At 35.9% G+C, this 25,566-nt stretch overlaps 1 protein-coding gene and 1 pseudogene across 6 annotated transcripts in view; both read right to left on the bottom strand.

Annotated features, from left to right (window-relative positions):
* Window positions 1-25,566, bottom strand: part of BMPR1B (bone morphogenetic protein receptor type 1B) — a 345,860-nt gene that overhangs the window by 196,191 nt on the left and 124,103 nt on the right. The window lies entirely within an intron of this gene.
* LOC134385751 (elongation factor 1-gamma-like) lies at window positions 2,335-3,617 on the bottom strand (annotated as a pseudogene).

The raw sequence follows: 25,566 nt of genomic DNA, 5'->3' as shown, positions 1-25,566 counted from the left end.
TCTGCATACCATCACTTAGGGAACAGCCGGTTGTGTTCAAGAAAATATTCCAGTATAAATGGACCATATCAAACACTTGTCAACAATGGCAAATAAACTGAAGTTAGTCATCAAACTTTAGGTTTTCAACTTTTATGTGTACTTTAAAACTAATAAAATGCAAAATTTTTCAGACATGAAAGTTTAATCACAAACTCTCTCCCAAGCCATATATACATAGCCAAGTGAAGGTTCTGAACCCAGTTACTGGGAGAATTTCTACATAGCTCAGTATGAAGAGTTCACTACTTAAAGAATATCCACTCCATAATGGATTAGTAACTTAAAAAAAAAGTGCCCAACTTAAAAATATATTTTGATTTAGACTGAAAGAGTAGATCGCATTCTTTTCTTTATAGTATATTCTTTACACTTGGAATAAGCAGACATATGTCTATTTTCTAACAGCAAAAATTTTACATTATGGTTGTTTCATGAGTACTTAATGTTCATTTTTCTTCTAAAACTGAACTCACTCACTGCAATTACTCCTGATGCTATTTTCTTCTATGATCATATTTTTTATTTTTCTGATAATTTTTCTGAAAAAGGTAATTAAATATATAGATTTAAACACATTTTAAAACCTAAATATTTATAAGTCAGTTATATGAAAAGAATTCTCACTTTTACTTACGTAGGTTTGAAGCTAATTTTAGCTTCAACATGTGTTCTCATACAATGTGTTTCCCAGAAAAAGAAAAATTACCAGGGCTGTAAATCAGAAACTACACAGTGCTAGTTAGTTATCCAACAAGGTTGTGTTATTACCACTTAACATGTGGTGAGAAAGATATTGCAACATGGCATACATCAGCTTTCATCTCATTTCAAAAGTCAATATTTAAACTAAAGGAGTCCAAAGCCAAGATTTTGTGTTGAGAGATTCAAAATCTTTTTTCTACAACTGTGTGGTCGCATGTCCATTTTCTCTAAGTGCTTTGCTCGCTAATGTATTCCCTATGTGCCAGTGAACTCGCTTTCCAATGTTTCTTTGTCTTTTCCAATTCCACAAATGTTCCATTGCTGGATCACAGTGCTGTTGCTTCAAATACTAATCAGAGCTGTTCGGTGCCTTAAGATGTGTTTATCATATCAGTACTCCTGTGCCTGTGTGTAAACATGAGAACACACATACACAATTTACTCTTTCAGTCTAAAGCAAAATACATTTTCATTGAAACACATTCTGAACACTTCTTCAGTATACCACCAGATAAATTCAGTACCACAGAATCTAAACAACTTTAACCAAAGTCACTAATTCTCCATGTTTTCTCCAATTAAACAAGGAGAAAATTAGTTTGTAGATCAAAAATCAGCTTGTAACTTTGTAATTTCAATGTGAAATATCTCACATAATCCATGCCAGAAAATAAATAGACTTACATAGACTCTTAGAAATACTTAGTTTTGGGTTTCTGGTTTTTTGTTTTTGTTTGTTTGACCAGAAGGAGCTCACTTCAGATTTCTACAGTTATAAGAAAAAACATTAAAAAAAATTAACCTTGGTGGAGTGCTTACTATGTGCCAGGCTTGCAATATATGTTAGCTCAACTAATCCTCACAACAACCCTGAGAAAGTAGCCATTACCCTCATTTAAAAATAAGAACTCTAAAAGTCAGAGAGGTTTTAATTTGACTAAAGGTAGGAGGAGCTCTGATTCAAATTCATATCTGACTGATGCCAAAAGCAGGGCTCTCTTCTGCTCTGCTCTTTTATCTAATAAAAAATGCACAAAGAAGAGTTTAATGGATTGTCACCCTTGTATAAATAAATATAATCTCGATTGAATTGCAGACTTACCAAACAATGCCCAAAGCAATTTTCTTTTCTTTCTCCTAACTTGAGCAACTACACAGTGGTTTAACTTCCAACTGGCCAATCAACAAGTGAATAATAAATGATAGGAAGTACATGGAAATACAAGATCTCTGCAGTTAAGCAAATAAAGCTAACTGAGGTGATTAATAAAGACACTATGCACAGTGCTCCAATAAAATGTATATAACTTCCAGAAGGTAAATAACATAATATGGAAAGAATATGTCTTAGTATCTTAAAATAATATTAGGATGCTTGAAGTAAGCAAAAATGGGTCATGATTTACATCTGACCAATTTACTTACTAAAATACATGCCACAGGACAGTACTGGGAAACTCTGTATACTAGTTTACATGAACAATGAATGTGATAGGTGCAATAATCAGAGACATAGCAGGAGACTTTTTTTTCTTTCAATGTTCAGTTTCCTTTCACGATCCCCATCTCCCTGAAGGCAGGTGCAGGCAGCTAGGAGATGGCAAGAGATGTCCACTTGAAGATTCTGCCCTGATTGATTCTTTGCCCACATGCTGGAAGGCCCCCTCCCAGGAAAAGTACTCTTGAACTAGCATCTGTGTCTCCTGCCAGGATCCAGTTTCTGCCATGTGTATGACTCGCAGTCCACCTGTCAATGTGGACTCAGTGGAAAGGCAAGCCCCTGGCCTTGGAAGATCCAGACTCCAGAAATGGAGCTACTATTGTTGTTTCCAAAGAGGATGACACTGGCAAAGGCATTCCTCCCCAGCTTGTCTAGTCGCCAGGACATTCCAGTGATGAGGATGCAACTCATGAAGGTTTGGGTAAGCTCTTCAGGGAAGCAGTAATCAGAGCACCACAGGGACCAGACATTCTTATCAAAGTGTTCCCCAAAATACGGCAGTGCCACAAAGAGTATGTTCTCATTGGAGTACTTGTGCTTAACTTTCCCCAAGAAATACAAAGGTACTCTTGGGCAGGTGAGCAAAGGGGTCCTTAGCCCTGGGCTCAACAGCCAGCACCTGCTCACACTATCTCCTCCTCAGGAGCAGGGGCAGCTGCCTTTTTCTCCTCTTTCCACTCATCCTGGGGCTTCTGCTTCTCTTCCCACAAGCCTTTCTCTTTCCGTGGGGTGTCCTTTTTAGGCTGGCTCTCCGCAAAATTTTTAGCATCACACTGGGCCATCTTCTCACACAGTTTCACCTCCTCCAAGACAGCCCGGAACTGGGGCTGATTAATGCAGGTGAGGAACCAGCAGATGGCATTCAGGAAGGCCTGATGGATGATGAAAGAAGGCTCCAAGACCTGTTTATAGAGCCACAACAGGGTGCAGAAAACTGTGATGTAAGCCAGTGTCACTCATTTGCCCACCAAAACAGTCCTCGTCTTCAAGTGAGCATCCAGCAGCTCCAGGATCTGCCTCACCTCCTCCTTTGCATTCTCAATGGCCTGTTTTTTGTGGTGCATGATGCCCAAGGTGGGGAACACTCAAGTACTGGCTGGGGGCACTATGTCACTATCAGCAAAGCTCACCCACTGCTCCACCTGGGCTGCTGCCTCTGCAGTACTTCCCTGGAGTGCCTCATTACACATAAAATCCACTGTCACTCTCAAGTGCTGGAACTTGCCAGCAGAAAAATTGCAGTTGGTTTGGCCAAAGTGGACATAGAGTGGTACAAGAGTACCCAGACCTGAGCCCCCGCTATACTGAGCCGTGTGAGGGCTTTGAAGGCCCTGCAGTTTTCAGGATATGTGTATAGGGTCCCAGCTACCATGGTGATTCCACAGGGAAGAGGAGAACACTTCTTAGATGAGTTAGAAGTTGGCATGGTCTTGAGAAATATTTAGCCTTAGAATAGGCAGAGGCAAAAGTATTCCAGAAAGAGAACACAGCTTGAGTAAGGACTATGGGCTAGAATAAACCTGGAACTTTTAGATATACCTACATAGCTGGAAAGAAACACTGAGAACGTTTAGGATGAACCTCTTATTTCAAAGATAAGAAAAACAAGTCTCAGAGTGATTAAATGGTTTGCCCAAGTCACACAGCTACAAGCAGGGCTTAATAAAAAACGCTGCTCACCTGCCATTACAATGGTTGCCATCCATCATTAATCATGAGACCCTGGGGATTCTGTGAAGTTACCTCAGGAGCCTAATGGGGGAGTCAGAGGGAGGGGTGTTCAAATATGGCATCTCTGCTTTGATCCCTTTTATATATTGGATTTCTGGTAAGATTTATTTGAAGAAAGAATCCTTCTGTTAAAAAAGCACTCTGCAAAGCTTTATTAGTAATTAATCAACATTGCTGAGTTCTGTTCTACATGACACAGACACAAACATAAAAGGAAAAAGCCTTTGCTTTCAACAAACTAATTTACTCATTCAACAAGCAAGTATTGAGTGTATGTTATGTATCAAGTACTTAGTTATTATACATGGGGTGAGCAAAAACATGCAGGTCTGGTCTGGGGTTAGGAGGTGGTGAACTAGAAAGACATTAATCAAATATTAATCAAATAACACAAGGACATAAAACACACACACACACAACTATGATGGCATGAGGGAAAGTTGTAACATACAAAGAGAATATATGACCAGGAGCCTATAGTGGAAGAAGTCACAGTCTAGTAGAAGTGAAGTGACTATGTGAACCAACAACTATTAACAGATACAAGTGCTCAATAATAGGTATGCGCGAGGCTATGTGGTAATACAGAGGAGGCAATGAAGAACAGGGGGGGCGGGCAGGGACACCTCACAATAAAGGAGGCATTCATGTTTTATCTAGAAAGGGTTAATAAGGACACATTACTATGTCAAGAAAGGATTGACAGGAAAAGGAGGAAAAAAAGAAGGATATTTCATACAGAGGCATCATATGTACAAAAGGAATAGAAACTGGGTAGAAATTTAAGAAATGGCGAGCCTTTCTCAAGGTCAGAGTAAAAGGTGGCTGTCTCAAAGAGGAAATGGAGCTACAAAAGTATACAGGGGCCACCTCACACAAGGCCATGCATGTATGCTATACCACAAATCTGAGATTTAACCTGCACAGCTTGCCAAGGAGATGATGTGGAATCACTGAAGGTCCTGATCAGGAGTCTGACATGATCAGATCTGCACCTGAGAAACCTCATTCAGAAAGCCTTGTGGAGGACAGATAGGAACAGGGAAGACTACTGGCCAGGAGACCAACCACAAGCACTACTATTTCACAGACAAAGGATAACTCGAACTGTGGATTTGTCTTAGGTCTCCTAACACATGTCAGCATTTTAAAAGTTTGTTAAATGAACTAATTATTTCATGAAAAGGAAATAAAGTTAGCATGCTAGAGTAGGGCAAGAATATAGAGAATCATAAAAGGCAAGAGAAAACATATGTCCTGATGCTGTAGGAAAAGAAGTCACTGAAAGCTTTTAATCACAGTACTGAGATAATGTGAACTCTGTTTAGGAAAGCTTACTATGTAATAGTATATCTCATAGAACAGAAAAATGATGAAATTACAAATTTAAGTAAGCTTTTAACAAGGCAGCAAAAGTAGTTTAGATAGGAGTTAAAAATATTTACCCTGGTAAGAGACCAGCACGAACACACAAAAAAGGAAGATAAAAGACACATTTTCAAAGAAAGAGAAATGAAGTCAGTCAGTAAACTAGTTCAGAGATTAGCAAACTTCTTCTATAAAGGACCAGATCACAAATATTTTGGATTTTGTGGGCTACCTGATCTCCAACAAAGCTACTCAGTTCTGTTACTGTAACAGGAAAGTAGCCATTGCCAGACATAGTCAACATGTAAAAAAAAAGAGTGTGGCTACATTCCAATAAAACTTTATATACACAAGGGTACTTCAAAAACTTAATGGAAAAAATGAATTAAAAGATAATATAAATCCTTCCATGTACTTTTTGAAGACCCCTTGTATACAATAGGTAGTGGGCTAAATCTGGCTGATAGACTAGAGTGTACTGACTCCTGGACTACATATATAGCTGGAGAAAAAGGGTGGACAGTCACTAGCATATTTAGCCGTGAGTGACTGAAAACCTAAAATAACAGTGTAAAACAGAAGTTTAGTTCTCTCTTACTCAAAATCCACAAGTAACAGATAGGTCTGGTATGGCAACCCCACAATTCTAAAAGACCCTGGCTCCTTCTATACAGTTATTTCACCATCCTTAATGCATGACTTCTAGCCCTTGGTTCAAGGTATCTACTTGAGCTCCAGCCATCAAATCAGCAAGCAGTAAAGAAGAAAGGTAAAAAAGGGCATGGCCCTTCACTTTAAGGACAATTCTGTAACTCAGACAGCTTTTTTGCTTGGCTAGGTCTACTGTCATATAAAAGCCAAAACATACCACATTTGTTTCAAAGTGAATGGCTTACTATCTTCAGCTTTTATCATCCTTTCTCCCTAAACCAAAAAATATTTTTCATACACCTCTTGATTGTTGGTCTGTATAAAATTTCTTATTGGCTGAAAGCTACTCAATAAACTGTTTTCCTTCTGTCTGTAGTAATAAAACTATACAACACTATAAACATTTTCCATGTTTAACTCCAACATATTTGGTTTTCTGGCTGGAAACAGTAGAGCTTTTGTTTTTAAAATTAAAGCAGACCCTTAGACCTAATCTGCCTCAAAATGCCAAATATTTTTCTCTTCTGTTATGTTCTCGCATTACTATCAACTATTACAAAAACACGTGACTACAGAAGAAACTGACCTCACTGTCTCTGGGTTGTCCTTGAAAATGGTTCATTGACATGAGAGTAGGAAAAACAGTGTCCAAAGATAAAGATCTTTTAGAGAGTCTACTATATAGGAGATTTGTACTGTGAAATTATGCTTATGGTAAACAATAGTCTTAGTAGTACAGCTATGATGAGATGTTTCACCTAGAACTGCTAATATAGATACACTCCTTTTACTGAAATATAATTTGACTTTCCTTAAAAGATGATTTAGGACTAAAACTGCTATCTTAAAAAGACAAAGATTCGCTAAGTTTCTGGGTGAATATTACCAAAAAGATAAAAATTTAGAATCCCAGGTAGTTCTAATGAGTTAAAAGGGGTTGATCCTTAGAATCATGCAATAATTACATATGTGTTGACACTAACTCTCAATTTAAACAATTTTGCAAGAGCTATTAAGCTTTTACTTTGGCCCTGAAAACATGCAGACAATTCAATCAACATTTAAATCTTTGAAAACTAGTTTTTAAATTATCTCTCACATTGACCTTTTAATTTTTTACTTTTAAGGATATTTCAAAAATAATAAATAACACACAAATCTTTCCAAGTTGCAACTAAAGTCATAATCTCTACCCTAGATTTTATTTCAGATATATCTCAACTCACATAATATTTTTATTACTTACATTTTAATCAAAGATCAAAAACTTCACTTCTAAAGCTCTGTAAAGTAAATTAACTTTATGGAACCCAACTACATATTTTGTAATAAAATTTTATATTACATTTCAAGAAAGAATGCTGTCCTTATAAAGATAGCCAATGTGGCTCAGACAATAATAATGGTAAAAATATTTAAAAGAAATGTGAGAGGTAAGAAATATTTTAATAAGCCAAGGCAATATTCAACTTTCAGGAGTCTCTATAAAATGCTTACTGACTCCCTCAGGGATTACCAACCTAACTGGGTCTGAGTAGGATTCTTAGACCTTACAGTGTTATCAGAGAGGGCAAGGGCGGGGATCATTTGAACACACTGTGTCAGGGTGTTCCACATGTCTTATCAGACTGCTAATACCTCAACTATCTAACTATTATGGATTACTAACAAGATCATTTAAAATGCTTTGATCAGTATCTATTTTAACTACATGAGTAATGTGTGAAAGCATGCTTACTATTTAAATTTAAAATATACACAAATTTATAGACTAAAAGAATGTGTATGACCTTCCTAAAATTCTTTTCATGTCACTATCCAGTTCAATAATCTTTAATACAGGCTCCTCATCACTAAGAACACAGACTTAAAACACTTCGGTCTGGCCTTTAAGTGACTCTAAAGTCTCGTCTCCTTTATCTTATAGGTCCTTAGCCTCTCAAAACTTTCAAATTTGAACCTCTTTTCTAGCCAAGACAGCTTTCTCACATTTTTCAAACCATACCATGTCCATTCCAAACTCAGGATTTCAAAACTATTTGATTCTTTTGCTTAAACTTACACTATCATCCTCACCACTCAGCTAAAAGACGAACGTTCTCACGTGAACTCCTGACCACTCCAGCCCAAGCAGAGTCCTCTTATTTCAGCATATAGTAATACATGTTACCTACACTATACCTTTCGACACTGTACACCATCAGAGCACCCTTATAATAATAAGCAATAAACATTTTTGAGTAATAAGTAACACTGTAGACCTGCCGTAATGAGCTAAATTGTGTTCTTCCAAGATTCATATGTTGAAGCCCTAAGTACCTAAGAATGTGACTGTATCTGGAGAGAGAGCCTTTGAAGAGATAATTAAGTTAAAATGAGGCTTTTAGGGTGAGCCCTAATCCAATATGACTGGTATTCTTATTAGAAGAAGAGGTTAGGACACTCAGAAAGAGACCCCAGAGAGATGCACACTCGCAGAGGGACAACCTTGTGAAGAGGCAGCAAGAGGGTAACCATCTGCAAGCCAGAGAGAGGTCTCAGAAAAACACAACCCTGCCAACAACTTGATCTTGAATTTCCAGCCTCCAGAACTGTGAGAAAATCAATTTCTGCTCTTTTAACCACCCCATCTGCAGTATTTTGAGGCAGCCCTAGCAAACTAATATACATGCCAGATGCCCAGATACTGTGTAAAGTGTCTTACCTATGTTAATAATTTATTCTCAACATAGCTCTGTAAGGTGTGCTTATTATCTGAGAAAACTGAAAAAAATGAAGTAATTTGCTTAAGGTCTCACAGATATACATTCTAGAGCTTTAAGACTGCTTTCCTCTAAACCACCATGGTATACTGACCATATGTGAATGATCCAAACAGAACATTATTATTACTAGTTCTGCTTTTTCAGTAGAATGCTAATAAGTGATGGACTAAAAATCAGAAAACTACATTTTTCTTTTTCCTTTTATTCTGTATATTTTCAAGAACATATGTAGTAGTCAGGTTCCAAAATTAATAATGACCTATCTAAAATAGTTGTTTTCAGAAATTCTCAAAGAATGGAGTTTGGCATATATATGTTTATCTTGGTTTCATCCATATTATGCTTCCTACTTTATATCGAACATGAATGATAACCCACAGTAGCCAGGACCTAACAAAAAAAGTTATTGTACTTCACTGATGCAAAAGCCTGCATTTTTTTTTTTTTTTTACATTATAACATCTTTGAAAAAGATACATCTTAAAATCAGTAACACTTATCATCATCATAGACAAACAAGACTGTATCTTAGAGTTCATTAAATAATTCACTCACTGAAGTTATATGTTACCTCCTAGACTTCAGTAAAAAACGAGTGATCACAAGATCATCCATGATGCATCCCTGTGATGAGCTAAAGGAACACAGGACAGGTGGGCCAGTCAAAGAAAAATGTTTCTCATCTAAAGTTGCAGTGCAGACAACGGGGAAAAAAAGAGCAAAAAAAGAAGGAAAGAAGAAAAAAGGGCAAATGAAATAGCAAACTTAGCAGGACAAGTACTAGAGCTCATTGTAAACATCCCAAAGAATTGCAAGAAAAAAGACAAAGGAAGAGACACAAAGAATTCTTACACACAATCTCCCACACACACACACACGTTACGAAAGGGAAAAGTCACCAAATAGGAGGCAGACTCTATGTACACAGTGTGTCCATAAAGAGGAAACCAGTCTCACACTTTATAGTCACACCTCATATACTGCCTTGGAAGGCAGGCCTCCTAGGCGAGGCATCGAGTTTCATGGCCAAGCTCAAACACAGGATTGTTAACACTAATCAACAGCAAGATCTGTGAATGAGAAGAAAGATAGGTAAATACTCACATGAAATATGGCCCCAATTTGAGGACTTACAACACTTACCCTATTGATTATCTGTTATTTTGGCAAATGAATATACCAATAACAATCATTGAATGCTTTGTGTATCAATATAGTATTCCACAACTTAAGACTATTTTACCAACAATAAAGTCTGTGTTCATCTGTAGCTACCTCTTAATACTTATTTCTATTAGAAAATAAGTGTTTTCTCTGATGTTACAAGGAATACAGCTTACATCTCATTAGAATAAGATGTAATTACAAACAAATCAAACTGAAGTTGAGATAAGACTCTTTGAAGAGTAAAAGTAAATGATAGATTTAAATTATTTTTTCCATTAAACAACACAATAAAAATCAGGCTGTTTCCACCAAAGGGCTGCCAAAAATACTACTGATAGGATTTGCCAGTGATCCACAATTTATATTTTGTTTGACAAGAGCACAGTAAGTCTATCAAAGTTAATTCTAGCCTGTTACCCAAGTAGCTAGAAATTAAATACAGAATTTTACCACCATAAATATTTTGCAAACTCAATACTCTGTTCTTTTTCTCTCTAGAGATGAGTTTTACCAGTTGTTTTTAATCTTACAAATAAGAAACCATTAAAATCTGATATGCTGACCTAAATTACAAAAGAAGGTTAAAATAAGTTACCCCACATTCTGAAATATGAAAGCCTTTTATCTTTTTGTGTTGTTGTTGATAATTATACTACGTCTTTACAGGGAGAGGGTTATCATAAAAAAACTTTCATTTAAAAAGGAACATAAAACTGTCTAAAAAATAAAGTCTTTAAATATGAACAAAAGGAAAATTACAAGGCATAATTGGTTAGAAAATATGATGGAATATAATTTCAAAATGTTGGCTCTTGAGAACTTAAAGGCTTTCATTTATTGTGAACTTACAAAGAGTAAAGTAAAACTTGTAATCATGATCACAACTAACTAAAATCTATTGGTAACATCAGATCTTTATTTATAATATGGGGATAAGAGTAGTTACTGCCTCATAGACTTGTAAGAAGTAAATGTGTTAGTACATGTAAAAAAAGCACAAGGAACAATGCCTAGCATAGCATGTTCCTGTTAGTGTTTGCTCTTAGGAATAATATTAGAACTGGCTATTAGTATTAACATAAGTATTAATATTATCAGCACTGTCTGAAGGCCCAGTGTACCTCTATCTAGTCAACATACAACTCCATTTAAGTTGCACCCCTCACGAAGCCTCTTGTCCTATCTCAGCACATACAGACATGACTCTTCTAAATGCCTACTGCTTTCTGTTAGTCAGACCATATACACTAGAATTTAATTACATTTTGTTTTTCACTGTTTTGTATGTTAATCAAATAATCAAATGGATTACAAAATCCTTGAAAGACGAGACCATGAATACACAGCTTCTGCTGTCTTTCCCGGTTCTCAAGCCTCAAAGCCTGAAGAGAGCCACTCCCTTCAGAGCAGAGGGCAAAAACTGAATCGTCTTCAACTAACACTAGTCATAGGCAAGGCAGAAGGTGCTAAAAGCTAAGAATATCATAAAGGTACAGATCATGGTCCTAGCCTTCAGGTATCTCCCATTTTAACTAGAGAGAGAGAAATATACATACTATAAAGCGGCAGAAGTTCTAAGCTAAATTACATACTATAATTTCTAAATCTCAACTATAATTTCTAGAATACTATGGAATTCTAAGGAAGGAAAGATAATTGAAGCATAGTATAAGGCGGGTAGGAAAGACATAATGGAGAAGGACCATAAACATGCAGTGTAAGTCTTTTATAATAATAATACTAAGAACTACCAGTCAAAGAGCATTTAGCACCATACTAATTTTTAACTAAACAATAAGATAAAGAGCTAATACATATTGTGTTCAGTATGTGCCAGAAACTATTCTAAATGCTTTATAAATATTAACACATTTGCTCTTCAAAATATCCCTTTGAGACAGATACTGTTACCTCCTTTTTAAAGATAAGGGAAGTAAGGCACAGAAAGGTTAAGTAACTTGCTCAAGATGATACAGCTGATAAGTGGAAGGACTGAATTATAATCCCAGGAACCTGAGCTCCCAAGTCCCTATTCTTTTTATGTTTAACTACTCTCAAAGGGGCTCAGGCAATGCTCATAACAATCTTGCAAAGGTTGTTGTGCATTCTACATATTATAATCTATGTGAAGTGAGTTACCAGCATTTTTCAGTGCACAATCGGAGCAGCTATATGTGGCAGCCATAATGATCTGGGTTGTATAGGTAGGAAGTTTAGGAATTTAGCCAAAGTTGCAGTTTGTATAGTCAACATATGAAATACAGTCAGTCCCAGTCTTCCCACTCAGCCATGAAGTATATGAGCAAAAAATAAAGGCTGAGAAATTTTTATTTACTTTTTTATTGGAACATAGTTGATTATTCATATCTGTGGGGTACAGCTTTGAATATCAGTATCTGTGTGCAATATGGGATGTTCAAATCAGAATAATTAGTATACTCAACATTATACAATTGAGGCCATTTTATCCTCAGCAACTCCATCAGATAGAAATTAATACATCTATTTTATAGGTAAGAAGACTGAGTCTTTGTTAAGAAATTTACATAATGAACTTAGTAAAGGTATAGTAATGTGTGAGCCTCTAGGAGACATGATTACAAATCCAAAACTGCTTTACTTTCCACTAAACCACCCTGTCTCTTAACCTCTAAGTATCAATCATTCCAGTAACCATTACATAAATCTGAGTGAGTAGGTTTACCCTTGTGATCTCTGGCTCTTATAAAAGGAAATTAACTGAAAGCCTACAGTAGGTATGTACTCTGTTTCTATTGCCTGCTAGTAAAAGTTGAACTAGCTTCAAATGCTTCTACCTTATTGTAAAAATATGTTCCATAAAGGGAATCCCACCAATATTTTAACGGCAATGAAGGAAGGAATGTAATGGCAAATACTAAAAGCAAAGTCTAAATGGGACTTGTTTGTTCCTCATCATAAAACTTTTGGAAAAGAAATGCAGCCTATTCCAAACTCTTGCACATAGCAAGAACTGGGGACAAGACAAAAAACTGCAAAAGTGATATTAAGCCATCTGTAGCACATTCTTCTCCGCTTGATAATGAAACCAAATGTTTTCTTTTTTAAAAGCGAATACAGTAGTGATTATTTTTTTAAAATTAAGGTTGTTTTTAACTATTAATAATTAAGAGGAAGATACAAGTGAGAAGTAAAGATAATTACTATATATTTATTTTCTATCCATTAAAAAGTCCTAAGGTAAATATCCTTCCACACTTGATTCAAAATAATCTATTTCAATTATTCCACATGGAGGCAGCAGCTCAATAAGATTAAATTATTACCTCCAAGGAAGTAACATATTTGTGTCTGGCACCTGGTAGACTCACAATTAACATTGCTGAATGAATTAAAAAGAATGAATAAATTTTCATTTGCAGACAAATTAAAACTATTAATCCATCTTTGAAAAAAAAGGCTAATTTTTTTAACTGCTTCACCTCTTATTCTTTTTCAGAATACAATTTATTGACAAATATTTAATCTAATTTACACATGTCAGAATATATTTAATCTAATTTACACATATCAGAAGATAAAGATATGTTTAGTTACCTGTTTGATGTCATATCCTTTTGCCTACTTCCAGTCACTGTTGTCAGAGAATACTAATAAACAGCTTAAATACCTTCACTGCCTCCCTACTAGCTAAAAAGCAATGCCAACAATCCTTAGCAAGGCATGCTTCACAACCTCCCCACCCATTCTCATCTCCCAACCTCAGCACAAGCCCAGGCAGACATTGTGTGTTAGCAAATCTAGGCTGAAATGTAGACAACTGTAGTTTAAAAAATAAATGGCGGGGCGGGTGGGGGGCGGACAGCATATTCTGTCGTACAGCCCAGATTCTGGAATTACCATCTCTAATTTACAAATGATGAAATATAAGCTCAGAGAGCTACATAAATTGTACAAGTTTGCATAGTTAGTGTGAGGAAAATGGAGACAGGCTGGTCAGGCTCCCTCACCTCATATCTGTTGTAAATCTGTTAACTGCGCATGTGCGCCCATGTGTTCCTTACTAAAAGACAATGGCTCTGATCCATTGTGGGGCTGAGCTCACATCTGAACAAAGCATGTCAACCTCATCAATGGCTCCCAGGATCTTTTTCCAACCGCCTGGCTCACGACCTGTGCAGGACAGGTTTGAAGGATCTGTGGCCCTGCCCAACAGTTAGACAAGAGGGAACTCAAATTATATGGACCTTTAAAATCTTAAAAGAAAGGACCTGAGCTCCTCAAGGATAGGAACTACAAAGCCTCATCCTGTCCTTATGCTTCTTGTTTTTCCCTTTTTCTTTGTTTTTAGCTTTTATCTAACTGAAGAGGATCAGACACCTCAAAAGCCCCACTTACTCATTTGGTTTCAGGCAGAAATCTGGGTTTTATGCTTGACTATAATATATTTGGCTTGGAAACCTGAGGGTTTCTTGTCACAGACTCAGAGAACTGTGAATGTTACCTTGCTCTCTCTCTAGCATTACTCTGCCTTTCTTCTGTATCCCTCATTTCAGGTCTCCTTCCTGCTTCTCAACATGTTTGTTCTTCTAGGACCTTTCAGAGTGATTCCATGTTATTACTGTAGAATTTGCCACCTGGTATAGACAAAGGCACTTAAAATGAGTTTGAACTGAAAGCACACAACTAAAGCTAGAGAAATGCAAGTACCTGTCGTGATAGGAAAATAGGCTATGACCAGGAAGACGCTGAGGGGAGAGGTCTGGAGTTAGAAAGTCCTGGGTGAACATCTTGTCTCTACCTTATCTGCTGTGAGTCATCGGATATGTTACTTGTTCCTGCATGTAAAATGTTTGTCTCATGTGGCTGTGAGAATTAAATGAGTTAGCATATGTAAAGTATTTAATACGTAATGACAGTAAATTGTGGACAGTGGTGGTGGTGGTAGTAGTAGTAGTGGTGGTAAGTAGTGGTAGTACAATCTGAATCTGTGAGCACTGGAAGAAGAAAGTGAAGCCTGTTAGAGTATGTGTGGTTCAGGATGAAGGCCATGAATAGCCAGAGGTGGCACAGGTTGCAGGAGGCCTCCCTTCAGAAGAGACATTCTTTTCAGGAATGGAGTAATACTGCAAGAAGCACTAGTGCTGAAGGAGCTAGGATGGGCCTGATAACTAAATAACTAAATCTTACTATGCCATCATTGGCACTTGTCCAGCAGGTCCTATCACACAGGATATGTGACCTGACTCTAAAATCCTGGTTGCCCAGCAAGCACTTTACCTCAATTAACACATTGTATTAAACACCTGCTCTGCTTCCAATCATGATGGGGTGCGGTACAAGTAAAGAAGAGCTCCAGCCCTCAGGGACCTTACCATCAAAGAGAAGGTAAGATTAACACACACGAAGGACAGTCACTACTTAGCTCAGAGGAGCGAGCATCTGGGAAGAATTGTGACTATTTTTTAAGATGACATTATCCCATACCAATATTCCTAAGCAACCTTGCACTACCAAACCTCACTTTATCCAGTTTCTTAAAGCTATCTGCAGTACGAGACAAGCATGTAAACAGTATTAAGCCAATCTAATAGTTATATCTGGAATTTTCTTGACTTAAAAATATCACTTGTTAAGAGTTCACTACATGCAATTTCTTTCCAGACTTATTCAGTATGCCTACAATTAAAGCTCTCATTTTTGAGTAATAATAATAATCTAAATTTAATCATAAAAACACACCAATTAGACCTCACATGTTCTCTACTAAAACCAGATCATTCCCCTGAATTTGCCCTTTTGAATATCACGACATAAACTATGAATTCTAATCTCAAAATATAGTATTTGGAAGAGAACAGAATATTTGTCTCATGTTGGCTTTTTTGCTTGACCAGATGAACTAATTTAGTGATTAAGGCTGAAAACTGTAAAAGTGGATTCATAATTTTTGGCTATTCTTAGCAATATGTACCATAGGTTCAATTCTTGCCACTGAAAAATTAATTATGTGTAAATTATTTTAAATTTGATCCAGTGCCTTCTGTAAGAAGATGTATTATAAGACCTTTCTGTAAAGCAGTTTTTTTCCTCTATGTATTAGATGCCTCACATAAAATCTTCACTTCAAATTATGTGATACATGAAAACACTGATAAAATGGAGCTACTATTCCTAAACAAGCTACTTAGAGCTACTATTCCTTAACAAGTTCAAGATTTTATATTTTTTAAAAGCCACCAAAATTTTTCTTTCATTTTTAATGGGAATCTGAAAAGGAAAAATAAACATTTTATATTCTTGAATGCTGCAAAACAAAAAGCAGCTCATCCCCATTCACAAAAAATAGGGACAACAACAATCTCAAAAATTAGAGTTCATTGTCAAAAGATTCATAAGAGATAATTCAAATATACTCACTAACGTTCTATGGAAGTACTCACTACTTTTAGCAAGGATTGTATATAAATATTTGTCAGATCACTGTTATTCCAAGAGTCTAGATTTATAAATAAATGGGAATTATAAAAGATATTCTTCCAAAAAATTTCCCATCTCAGGAATTTTGATCTCTCTGTTTAAAATACTCTGCAGAATTTTAAATATCCCAGGAAAAGATATTATTTCAAAGTTATTACTTAGCTATTTTTTCACTACAGAAAATAGATATATGGAATGCATATAGTTTGTACTGCAAATCACAGAATGAATTATTATTCAAGAAAAAGAAAAGTTTGATGAGGTAAATATAGTATGTAAAGAACTTTTCAGGTAGGCCTGTGATAGCTAGATAAATTTCTCTGTTAAAATGCTTTATCTCTGCTTTACTATATGCAGATTAGAAATACATATATTTCTTTTTCTATAACTAAATAATTCATGGATATTGAACCAAGGGATTTTTTTCCCATCATCATATTAGATGGACTATTACCTTTATGATATGAACATGCATTTTTTACTTTTTATCTTCAAGGACCAACGATTCTTTTTTGTTTTATTCAAAGAATGGAAAATGGAACACTCATACACTGGAAGATCAGGTCAAAGTTTCAAAAACAGATTCAACTTAAGACAGGCCACATCTACACAAATCACAATTCTATACTGATTCTGTGAAGTTATACTGAACCCCTGTTTTTCCCTGTTGTGTTATGAAATGTTCCATACACAGGGCCCATGTCATTACTAGATCTGTTAACAGTTTCACAGCTCAGAGTTTGGCTTCATTTGCTACGCATTAGGCTGTCCTATCAATTCTATAAAGCTGAAAAGGTTGTTATGTTTCATAACGTAAAACTCACAGAAGTGCACAGCTGCTGTTCATATTCTCAAAGAAGTTTGTTATAATAATGATGTCACGGAAAAAGGCTGGAATCTATTACATGTCCCAGACAGTCAAGCCATTCAATCTCTCCAGTCAGTGTAGGTATACAGGTTACAGGTTGTACCATAAACATTATAATAATATTACAATAAGGCAATAAGTTCTTTTTTTTAAAAAAATCACTGAGGGCAGGCCATTAGGTCCTCTCTATAATTCTGCATCTAGTAAGCCTCACTTAACACTGAAGCTACCCAAAAAGTACAAACATCATCATCTCACTGTCTGATACCCTGTTGTAAACCACAGAGCTTTGCAAAAATTACATATAAGTCATTAGGCTCTTAAAGGAAAACTGTACAAGGTCATCTAAACAAATAAAACAATTTCTGTTTAGTTATTTTCGCTTTACTACGTGCACATTAGAAATACTACATAGTAAGCATGATGAATGGAATCAGGGTCTCTGGAGAAATGGAAAGCAATAATGCATTATTAATTTTAAGAGCTTACACTTCTGTATTAAAAAACTGCTACCACATATTACGGCACAGAATGTTAAGTACATGGTTTTATACTGGGTCAGAAGCAGATGTGAAAGAGGAATCTGGTTCCTTCTTTTTAGTATTCTTTTATAACAAAACATACAAACCATTTTCCAAGTGAGAATTTTTTAAATGACTAAAAGTATATGAATATTAAATATTTTCTACTATATATATTTGCAGCATTTTAACTATCTTAAATTCCAAATTAGAGAAAAGAAAAATTTTGAAAATCAAATATGTAAATCATAACTATTAAAATTATTGGAATGCTCTTGAGATAAAAACAGAACAGATTCAAGACATTAAAAAAAGCCTAAATCGTGGTCCCAAATATGACATTAACTAGTTGTTTAATCTTAAACAAATTATTTACAGCATTCTGTTTATGTTTCCTTAACTTTAAAATGAAGAACATGATAAACAATGTGATTTTAAGCCCCATTTTCCTTCCTGCAATAGTGTTTCTCAACCTATAGTCATCAGGTATGGGAGGACCAAGTGTCCAAATGATGGTAGCTAAGCCTTATTTGCTCAGTACAGGGCACTGTTTTAAGCATGGTACACATATTAATTCATTTAACCTTCAAACAAACCTATGTAGTAGGTACTATTATTACCTTCACTTAGAGGTGAAGACACAGAGAAATGGATATGTTAAGTATCTTACTCAATGTCACACAAGTAGTGAGTGGAAGAGCGAGATTTCACATGCAGGCCAATTGATCCCAAGGCCAACTCTTTTCACCACCATACTAGACTATGTATACTTGGAAATTCTTAGAATGGAGAGGTCTGGTTGTTTTAATGTTCTAGTTAAAGGGAATGGTCAAAATTTAATAGTGCAAGACTGATGATTAAGGATATCACAGTGCTTTAGGATCATTACCATGAATAGTAGCTCTAAAATTAAGTATCATATATATGCAGAGAAAGAGTTCCCTAGCTCCTAATTGGTTTTATTCTGTCTACGAAATGCAAACATATTTGCAATTGCAAATAAGACCACATTTCTCAGCATGGAGGTACTCTATTCTATGTCTTCAACTCTAAGGCAACATTTCCTTTTTTTTTTTTTTTTTTGTCTTTTTCGTGACCGGCACTCAGCCAGTGAGTGCACCGGTCAGTCCTATGTAGGATCCGAACCCGCAGCGGGAGCGTCGCCGCACTCCCAGCGCAGCACTCTACCGAGTGCGCCACGGGCTCGGCCCAAAGGCAACATTTCTTAAGCTTGTATGTGGAATTGCATATGAGGCTAGAATTCAGACCAACAGTGGCATGCCATAAACTGACAGTGATAGTTAAATCTGATATCAGCTATAAGATATTTAAACATGGTGTCTGTTATATACAACTACAGTTTGAAAATGAGATGTATCAACACTGATTATAGCAGAAGGCAACCCCTATTTATCAGCTGGGAAACTGCTTCATTTAATTTACTGCCTTGTAATGGAAACTTGTTTAATTGGTTGATTAACAATAAGCGAACAAAGAACAGCTTAATCTCAGTGGTATGAATTTATATCTAGAAGTTCTAAAGTTTGTTTTACTATCTTGACAAAAGTGTGACTGGTTCATTAAATTTCCTATATGCTCCCAACCAGTCATTTACAATCACTGACCAGATAATTTTACAGATAGAAAAGATGTTACATGTTTACTTTTTCATTAAAGAGTTAAATATGAGAGATTTTCTTCCATTTTAATAGACCACATAGCTCTAAATGTCTGAGAGTTCATACTTCATTGTATCTTCACTCAGTTGTGAAAATAAAATTATTCTGACTCCATTTAAATTCTTTCTTGCTACAATATAAAGAGACATGCCAAAATCTACAAAATTAAAAGAAAAATCCATTTATATGCATGAGTGCTACATACAAAAAATCTTAGTCCTCTTACTTCTTCCTTCTTTTGAAGCAATAACAACATGCAGATAAACCTCACATTGGACTTGCTGTCTTCCAGTCTTTTGCCTGTGCCAAAGAACTATGTAATCAGAGAACTCCTTTTACAGTAAATAGCCACAATGCAAGGTAAGTGTGACAATAGATTCTAAATCATTCAAAACATTTGGGCACAGCTGGCAGAACACCTGTTGGAAATGGATGAGTGATGTTAGAGACACAAAACAATAGAACCCAAGGAATGTTCACATTCACATAACTTTCACTGTACACTTTTCAGCATCGACAATTTTTAAGTTTAGTGAAAGACTTTGAAGAAAAAGCAACAAACTAGACTCAGATCAGCATTTTATTTTTCTTCCTGAAAACACAGAGCAAACCACTGAAAAAAAGTCCAGAAAAATAAATCATTACCAATTCAACAATCCCACCACCATGTGAAAAAGTCATGAAAATGCTAATTTTCTTTTTATGTTCCCCATACTACCTAACCTTTAATGATAATTTTTATCTCTTTTTAAAAGTCTAAATATATTTTACAAATAAAAATGGAAAATATCTGTCAAGAAAATATTAATTTTAACTTTACTATTTGAACTCCTAAATGTTATTCACTCAAAATAAGTAACCAGCACTTTTTTCTTTCTTTCATTACCTACAAGAGAGCAAGGATGCAGGTTTAAAATGCAGAAGGTGTGTGGAAAAATAACCTAGTTGAATTTCATAGGATTTTTCACCCAACAGAAAAAATAAAATATGGCTTCATCATTAAAATTCCCAATAACTGAATGAAGTATCTGACTTTTTACCTCTGAGAACTCATTTCTTACCAAACAACAAGCATTTATTGCATTCTTAAAATGTACCTACTACGATGTACCTCAAAATTCAAAGCAACTTTTCGAGAAACACTTCAGGAAATAGGACTGGACACAGACTTCATGAATACGACCCCAAAAGCACGGGCAACCAAAGGAAAAATAAACAAACGGGATTATATCAAACTAAAGAGCTTTTGCACAGCAAAAGAAACAATTAACAGAGTTAAAAGACAACCAACAGAGTGGGAGAAAATATTTGCAAAATATACATCTGACAAAGGATTAATATCCAGAATATATAAGGAACTCAAACAACTTTACAAGAAAAAAACAAGCAACCCAATTAAAAAAAGGGCAAAAGAGCTAAGTAGGCATTTCTCTAAGGAAGATATACAAATGGCCAACAGACATATGAAAAAATGCTCAACATCACTCAGCATCCGGAAAATGCAAATCAAAATCACACTGAGATACCATCTAACCCCAGTTAGGATGGCTAAAATCCAAAAGACTCTGAACGATAAATGCTGGCGAGGTTGCGGAGAAAAAGGAACTCTCATACATTGTTGGTGGGACTGCAAAATGGTGCAGCCTCTATGGAAAATGGTATGGAGGTTCCTCAAACAATTGCAGATAGATCTACCATATGACCCAGCTATCCCACTGCTGGGAATATACCCAGAGGAATGGAAATCATCAAGTCGAAGGTATATCTGTTCGCCAATGTTCATTGCAGCACTCTTTACAATAGCCGAGAGTTGGAACCAGCCCAAATGTCCATCATCGGATGAGTGGATATGGAAAATGTGGTACATCTACACAATGGAATACTACTCAGCTATAAAAACGAATGAAATACTGCCATTTGCAACAACACAGATGGACCTTGAGAGAATTATATTAAGTGAAACAAGTCAGGCACAGAAAGAGAAATACCACATGTTCTCACTTATTGGTGGGAGCTAAAAATTAACATATAAATTCACACACACACACACACACACACACACACACACAAAAACCGGGGGGTGGGGGGGAGAAGATATAACAACCACAATTACTTGAAGTTGATACGACAAACAAACAGAAAGGACATTGTTGGGGGGGGAGGGAGGAGAGGGAGGAGGGAGGGAGGTTTTGGTAAGGGGCAACAATAATCAACCACAATGTATATCGACAAAATAAAATTTTTTAAAAAATAAAAAATTAAAATAAAATATTATAATTTTAAATTTAAAAAAAATTTCAAAGCAACTTTTCTTCAGGGGGATGGAAAAGCAAGAAGCAGAGAAATCAGTTAAAAGTTTATGCCAAAACCCAATCATTCAAGGATGAAAGCCTTGAAGAGGATTGTTGAAGTGAGAATGAACTCTGGGGGAGAATTCTAGAGACCAACAGAAGGAGAAGTAATAGAGCCTGGTGACATATTCAATTTAGCAAAAGGGAAAGTAAAACTTTCAGTGCAGTTAAGGTGGCCTTAGTGCATAGCGGGGGATATGACAAAGAAACATAAATTGAGTAATAATCTAAATTTTAATTAGCAGTCCAGAGGCCTCATATGAACATACCTATGTGTATTTTACAACTTAACACTATTTTTTCACATGTTCAATAGTTGTGATAAACACACACACACACTCAAAATTAAGAATTTAAAGATTTGGCAAGACTACAGAAATTTTTATTCCCAGGAACTAAGACATGTTGGCAATCCCATAAGCAATATTGAAAAAGCCTCAATTTATAAAAAGTCAGATGGAAAAATGATTAACCAGACCCAGTATCTATCTGTATTCTGACAATTTTTATTTCACAAATTTTTTATTTTTATAACACAATAATAATAACCCCCCAAATGCATTAGTGCTGCCTGCCTAGTTCTTAAACAAACAAAAAAGGGGTGGTATCAGACTAATTTGTAATAGAACCTGATTCAAAACTAAAATTCAAGTTATAACACTGACCACAGTGACTAACTAGAATACTGTTAAAGTTCAGCAAATAATTTTCCGAGTGTTGGCCTCCTTCAATTGTCACATAGGTATCCTAAAATTGCTTTGGCTTTAAACCGTCAAACCAAAAAAGAACATTTTCCTAGATAATATTTAGAGAAACTTATCATCAAATCATGAAAATCAAAAAAACGTAATCATTATCCCTAACAACTGTAAAATAACAAATGAGGTTCTTGGCTACATATTACTAATAACAAATGAGGCTTGTGGCTACTTATTATTGAATTGTAACCTCTACCTCATTTGTTTCTATAAAGGATTTAAGAGAAAATAAGAAAGCTAACGCGAGGCACCAAAGGTTGGTTAGTTATCACTTTGCTTTGGACCTGACTTTAAGTAAAGTTTATGAATTTTACAAACTCGACAAAATCAAGGACAAACTAGTACATTATGTTAGTCTAGGAAAATTTCAAAATATACAAATACAATGGACTCTGAAGCTTACTTCCAAATTGTAGTCTTTAAGTTTTCATGACAACCTAATAACATAACAGACCACCATATTGTCAAGAACTAGTAAGTTTATGTTGAAGAGTTTAGTTATTGCCCTGATTTTAACTCATAGTGTTGGGTCACTCCTTTAATTTAGAAGCTGTAAAATTAATTCTAGAGCAAATGAGAAATGTGGCAAAAATTTAAATTTGTACTTGTAGCTCTTTTTGAATCACGGATAGAATTTCCTTAAGAATACATCAATTCAAGCATCTGGTTCCATCATCAATTCCCTTAATCCTTTGCTGAAAGTTGGTGATTCCCATTTAGGATATCAGAACACTAAAACAATTTTATTTGTCAAATGGCAGAAGGGACACAGCAACTTAGAGTTCAGATTATGGAATCAGATTGTTTGGTATCTTAGGCAAAGCTCACAAACCTCTCTTTGCCCTAGTTTCCCTTCCACACAGGGTTGTAAAAATAGGTTCTTGTGGAAATTATAATATACATTTAAAGAGGATTTGGCATATGGTAAATGTAAGCCATTATTATAGTTATTTTCTGTGGTGCCTCAGAATCCAAAGCATGTTGAGGCCACTATTCCCCTACCTATGAAAAGCTATCAATTTAACATGCTCCAACAACAAATTCCAAGGACCAAGTAGGGACTTTCAAAACTTTAGATGATAATGGAGCAAAATGGAGTCTAAGGACTTCCTTCTATTTCTCCAACTAGAACAGCTAAAAACCCTGGACGCCACATACAAAACACACAAAGGAAGACTGTGAAAACTGAAGAGGCTAGAAACCTCAGGACCCCAGGTGAACAACCCAGCTATAAGTTCCCTCAATTGTCTCTCTGTCTCATGTATCCCAGACTGAATCAGCACAATGCACTCAGGGAACTAATATACAAGTGAGAAATTTATAGTTGCATGACTTGCTCAGTTTGTGAGCCTTCTGCACACTCCCACCAGTTCCTCTTTTTAGACTCCCCCCAGGAAGATGGTTCTGCTTCCATCATGTAGCCATGTTCTGTGCAGTTTAAACCCTTTCTCACTGTTCTCCTGAGACCTAACAAGTCTGGCTTTTTGTTTGAGTGTTTTCACTTCCGGTTTTCTCTTCATTTTCTTCATGTGGATAAGCAGTGTTCTAGCCATAGTATATTTGGTCTCAATAAATATTATCCCAACTATTGTTTAGAACCCAGCCAAAGAGAGGCTTTACCTTCACTGTCACTATGCAATTCTTCTAATCGTCAGTCATTCCGCTTCCTATCTGGCACCTGCATTTAGGACTTAATTATTTGGTCCAGATTTCACTGTTCTGTATATGGATTAATCTCTTTCCAAAACATACCCAGTATCCACCTCAACTTTCATTCATTGTTCTTCTTTTCCCTATTTGATTTTTGGCCCTTTACAAATTAAAATGATTAAAATTAAACGTAAAAGTAGCATGTGCTTTTACAATAAACCTACATAAAATACCTAAGATTTACTGAAAATAAAACAGCCAAAACATGCATAGTGGGACTCATCAATCCAATAGCTCCAGCTTTGCTCATGTCTCAGAACATAGTGCCCCTTCCAATCTCAGCTCCCTTCCTATCCCCTCTATGCTATGATCTAGTCTATAAAGCACGTCTAATAACTTAAACTTGATACCTATCCTTCCCCCCAGTGTGTGCGTATGTGTGTATGTATGTATGTGAATGTGTGTATAAATGTATATATAAACTTTTAAAATACAAATAATTCATTTGTATACTATGCTATATCTATGGTCCCTAGTTATTTCATGTGTTTAAGTCTAATACACCAAATAAAATCACAACCTTATTGAGAACAGGAACTAAATCATATTCTCATAATTTTCGCCCACTATAAATAGCATGGTGCTAAACACAGAGCAGATATCAGTCATTCAATGCACAACAATTAAACCCCTACCAGTTTATGTGCTGAGGGCTGGGAATTAAGAGAGAAATAGAAGACAGTATCTGTCCATAAAGGGTTTACAGAACACTGTAAAAGAGCCATGTAAACAAACATTTTAAGGTGTATATTGAGAATCAAAATGGAAATGTACTGAAGGCATTATGGGAGGACAGAGAGGGAAAGCTTGACTCTGCCAGTGAAGATAATAGAGAACAGAATCATGAAGGATAAATAAAAATTTGCCAAGTAAACAAGAGAAGAGATGGGAATGGCATTCAAGAAAGAAGAAACAGCAAGTGCAAAGAAACAGAATCATGACTGAATGAGAAAGTGGATGTACTGAGGAACTATAAAAAATGCATAGGCTATAAGTGCAGGTATAGAAAGTGTAGAGACAAGTGACAAGGCTAGAATGGCAGGCAAGGATTGGATGAAGTTGAAGAGCCCTATATGCCACAGGACACATCCCTCCAGTCCTGGAGGCCTTGAGGGTCACTGTAGGGATACTGACAGAATCAGACACCCATTCTGCTGATGAAATGGTAGACAGTTTCGAAAGGAGAAAAAATGGACAGATGTTATGAACCTATTTAGAGTCTAACTGAGAAATGATGAGGATCTGAGCTAAAGGAGGCAGAGAATAGAAGCATGATAATTTAAAGCATAGGTG

This window comes from Cynocephalus volans, chromosome 9 (genome assembly GCF_027409185.1).
Source record: "Cynocephalus volans isolate mCynVol1 chromosome 9, mCynVol1.pri, whole genome shotgun sequence".
NCBI lineage: Eukaryota > Metazoa > Chordata > Mammalia > Dermoptera > Cynocephalidae > Cynocephalus > Cynocephalus volans.
The sequence above is the reverse complement of the archived record's forward strand: the minus strand, read 5'-3'. Positions and strand labels throughout refer to the sequence as shown.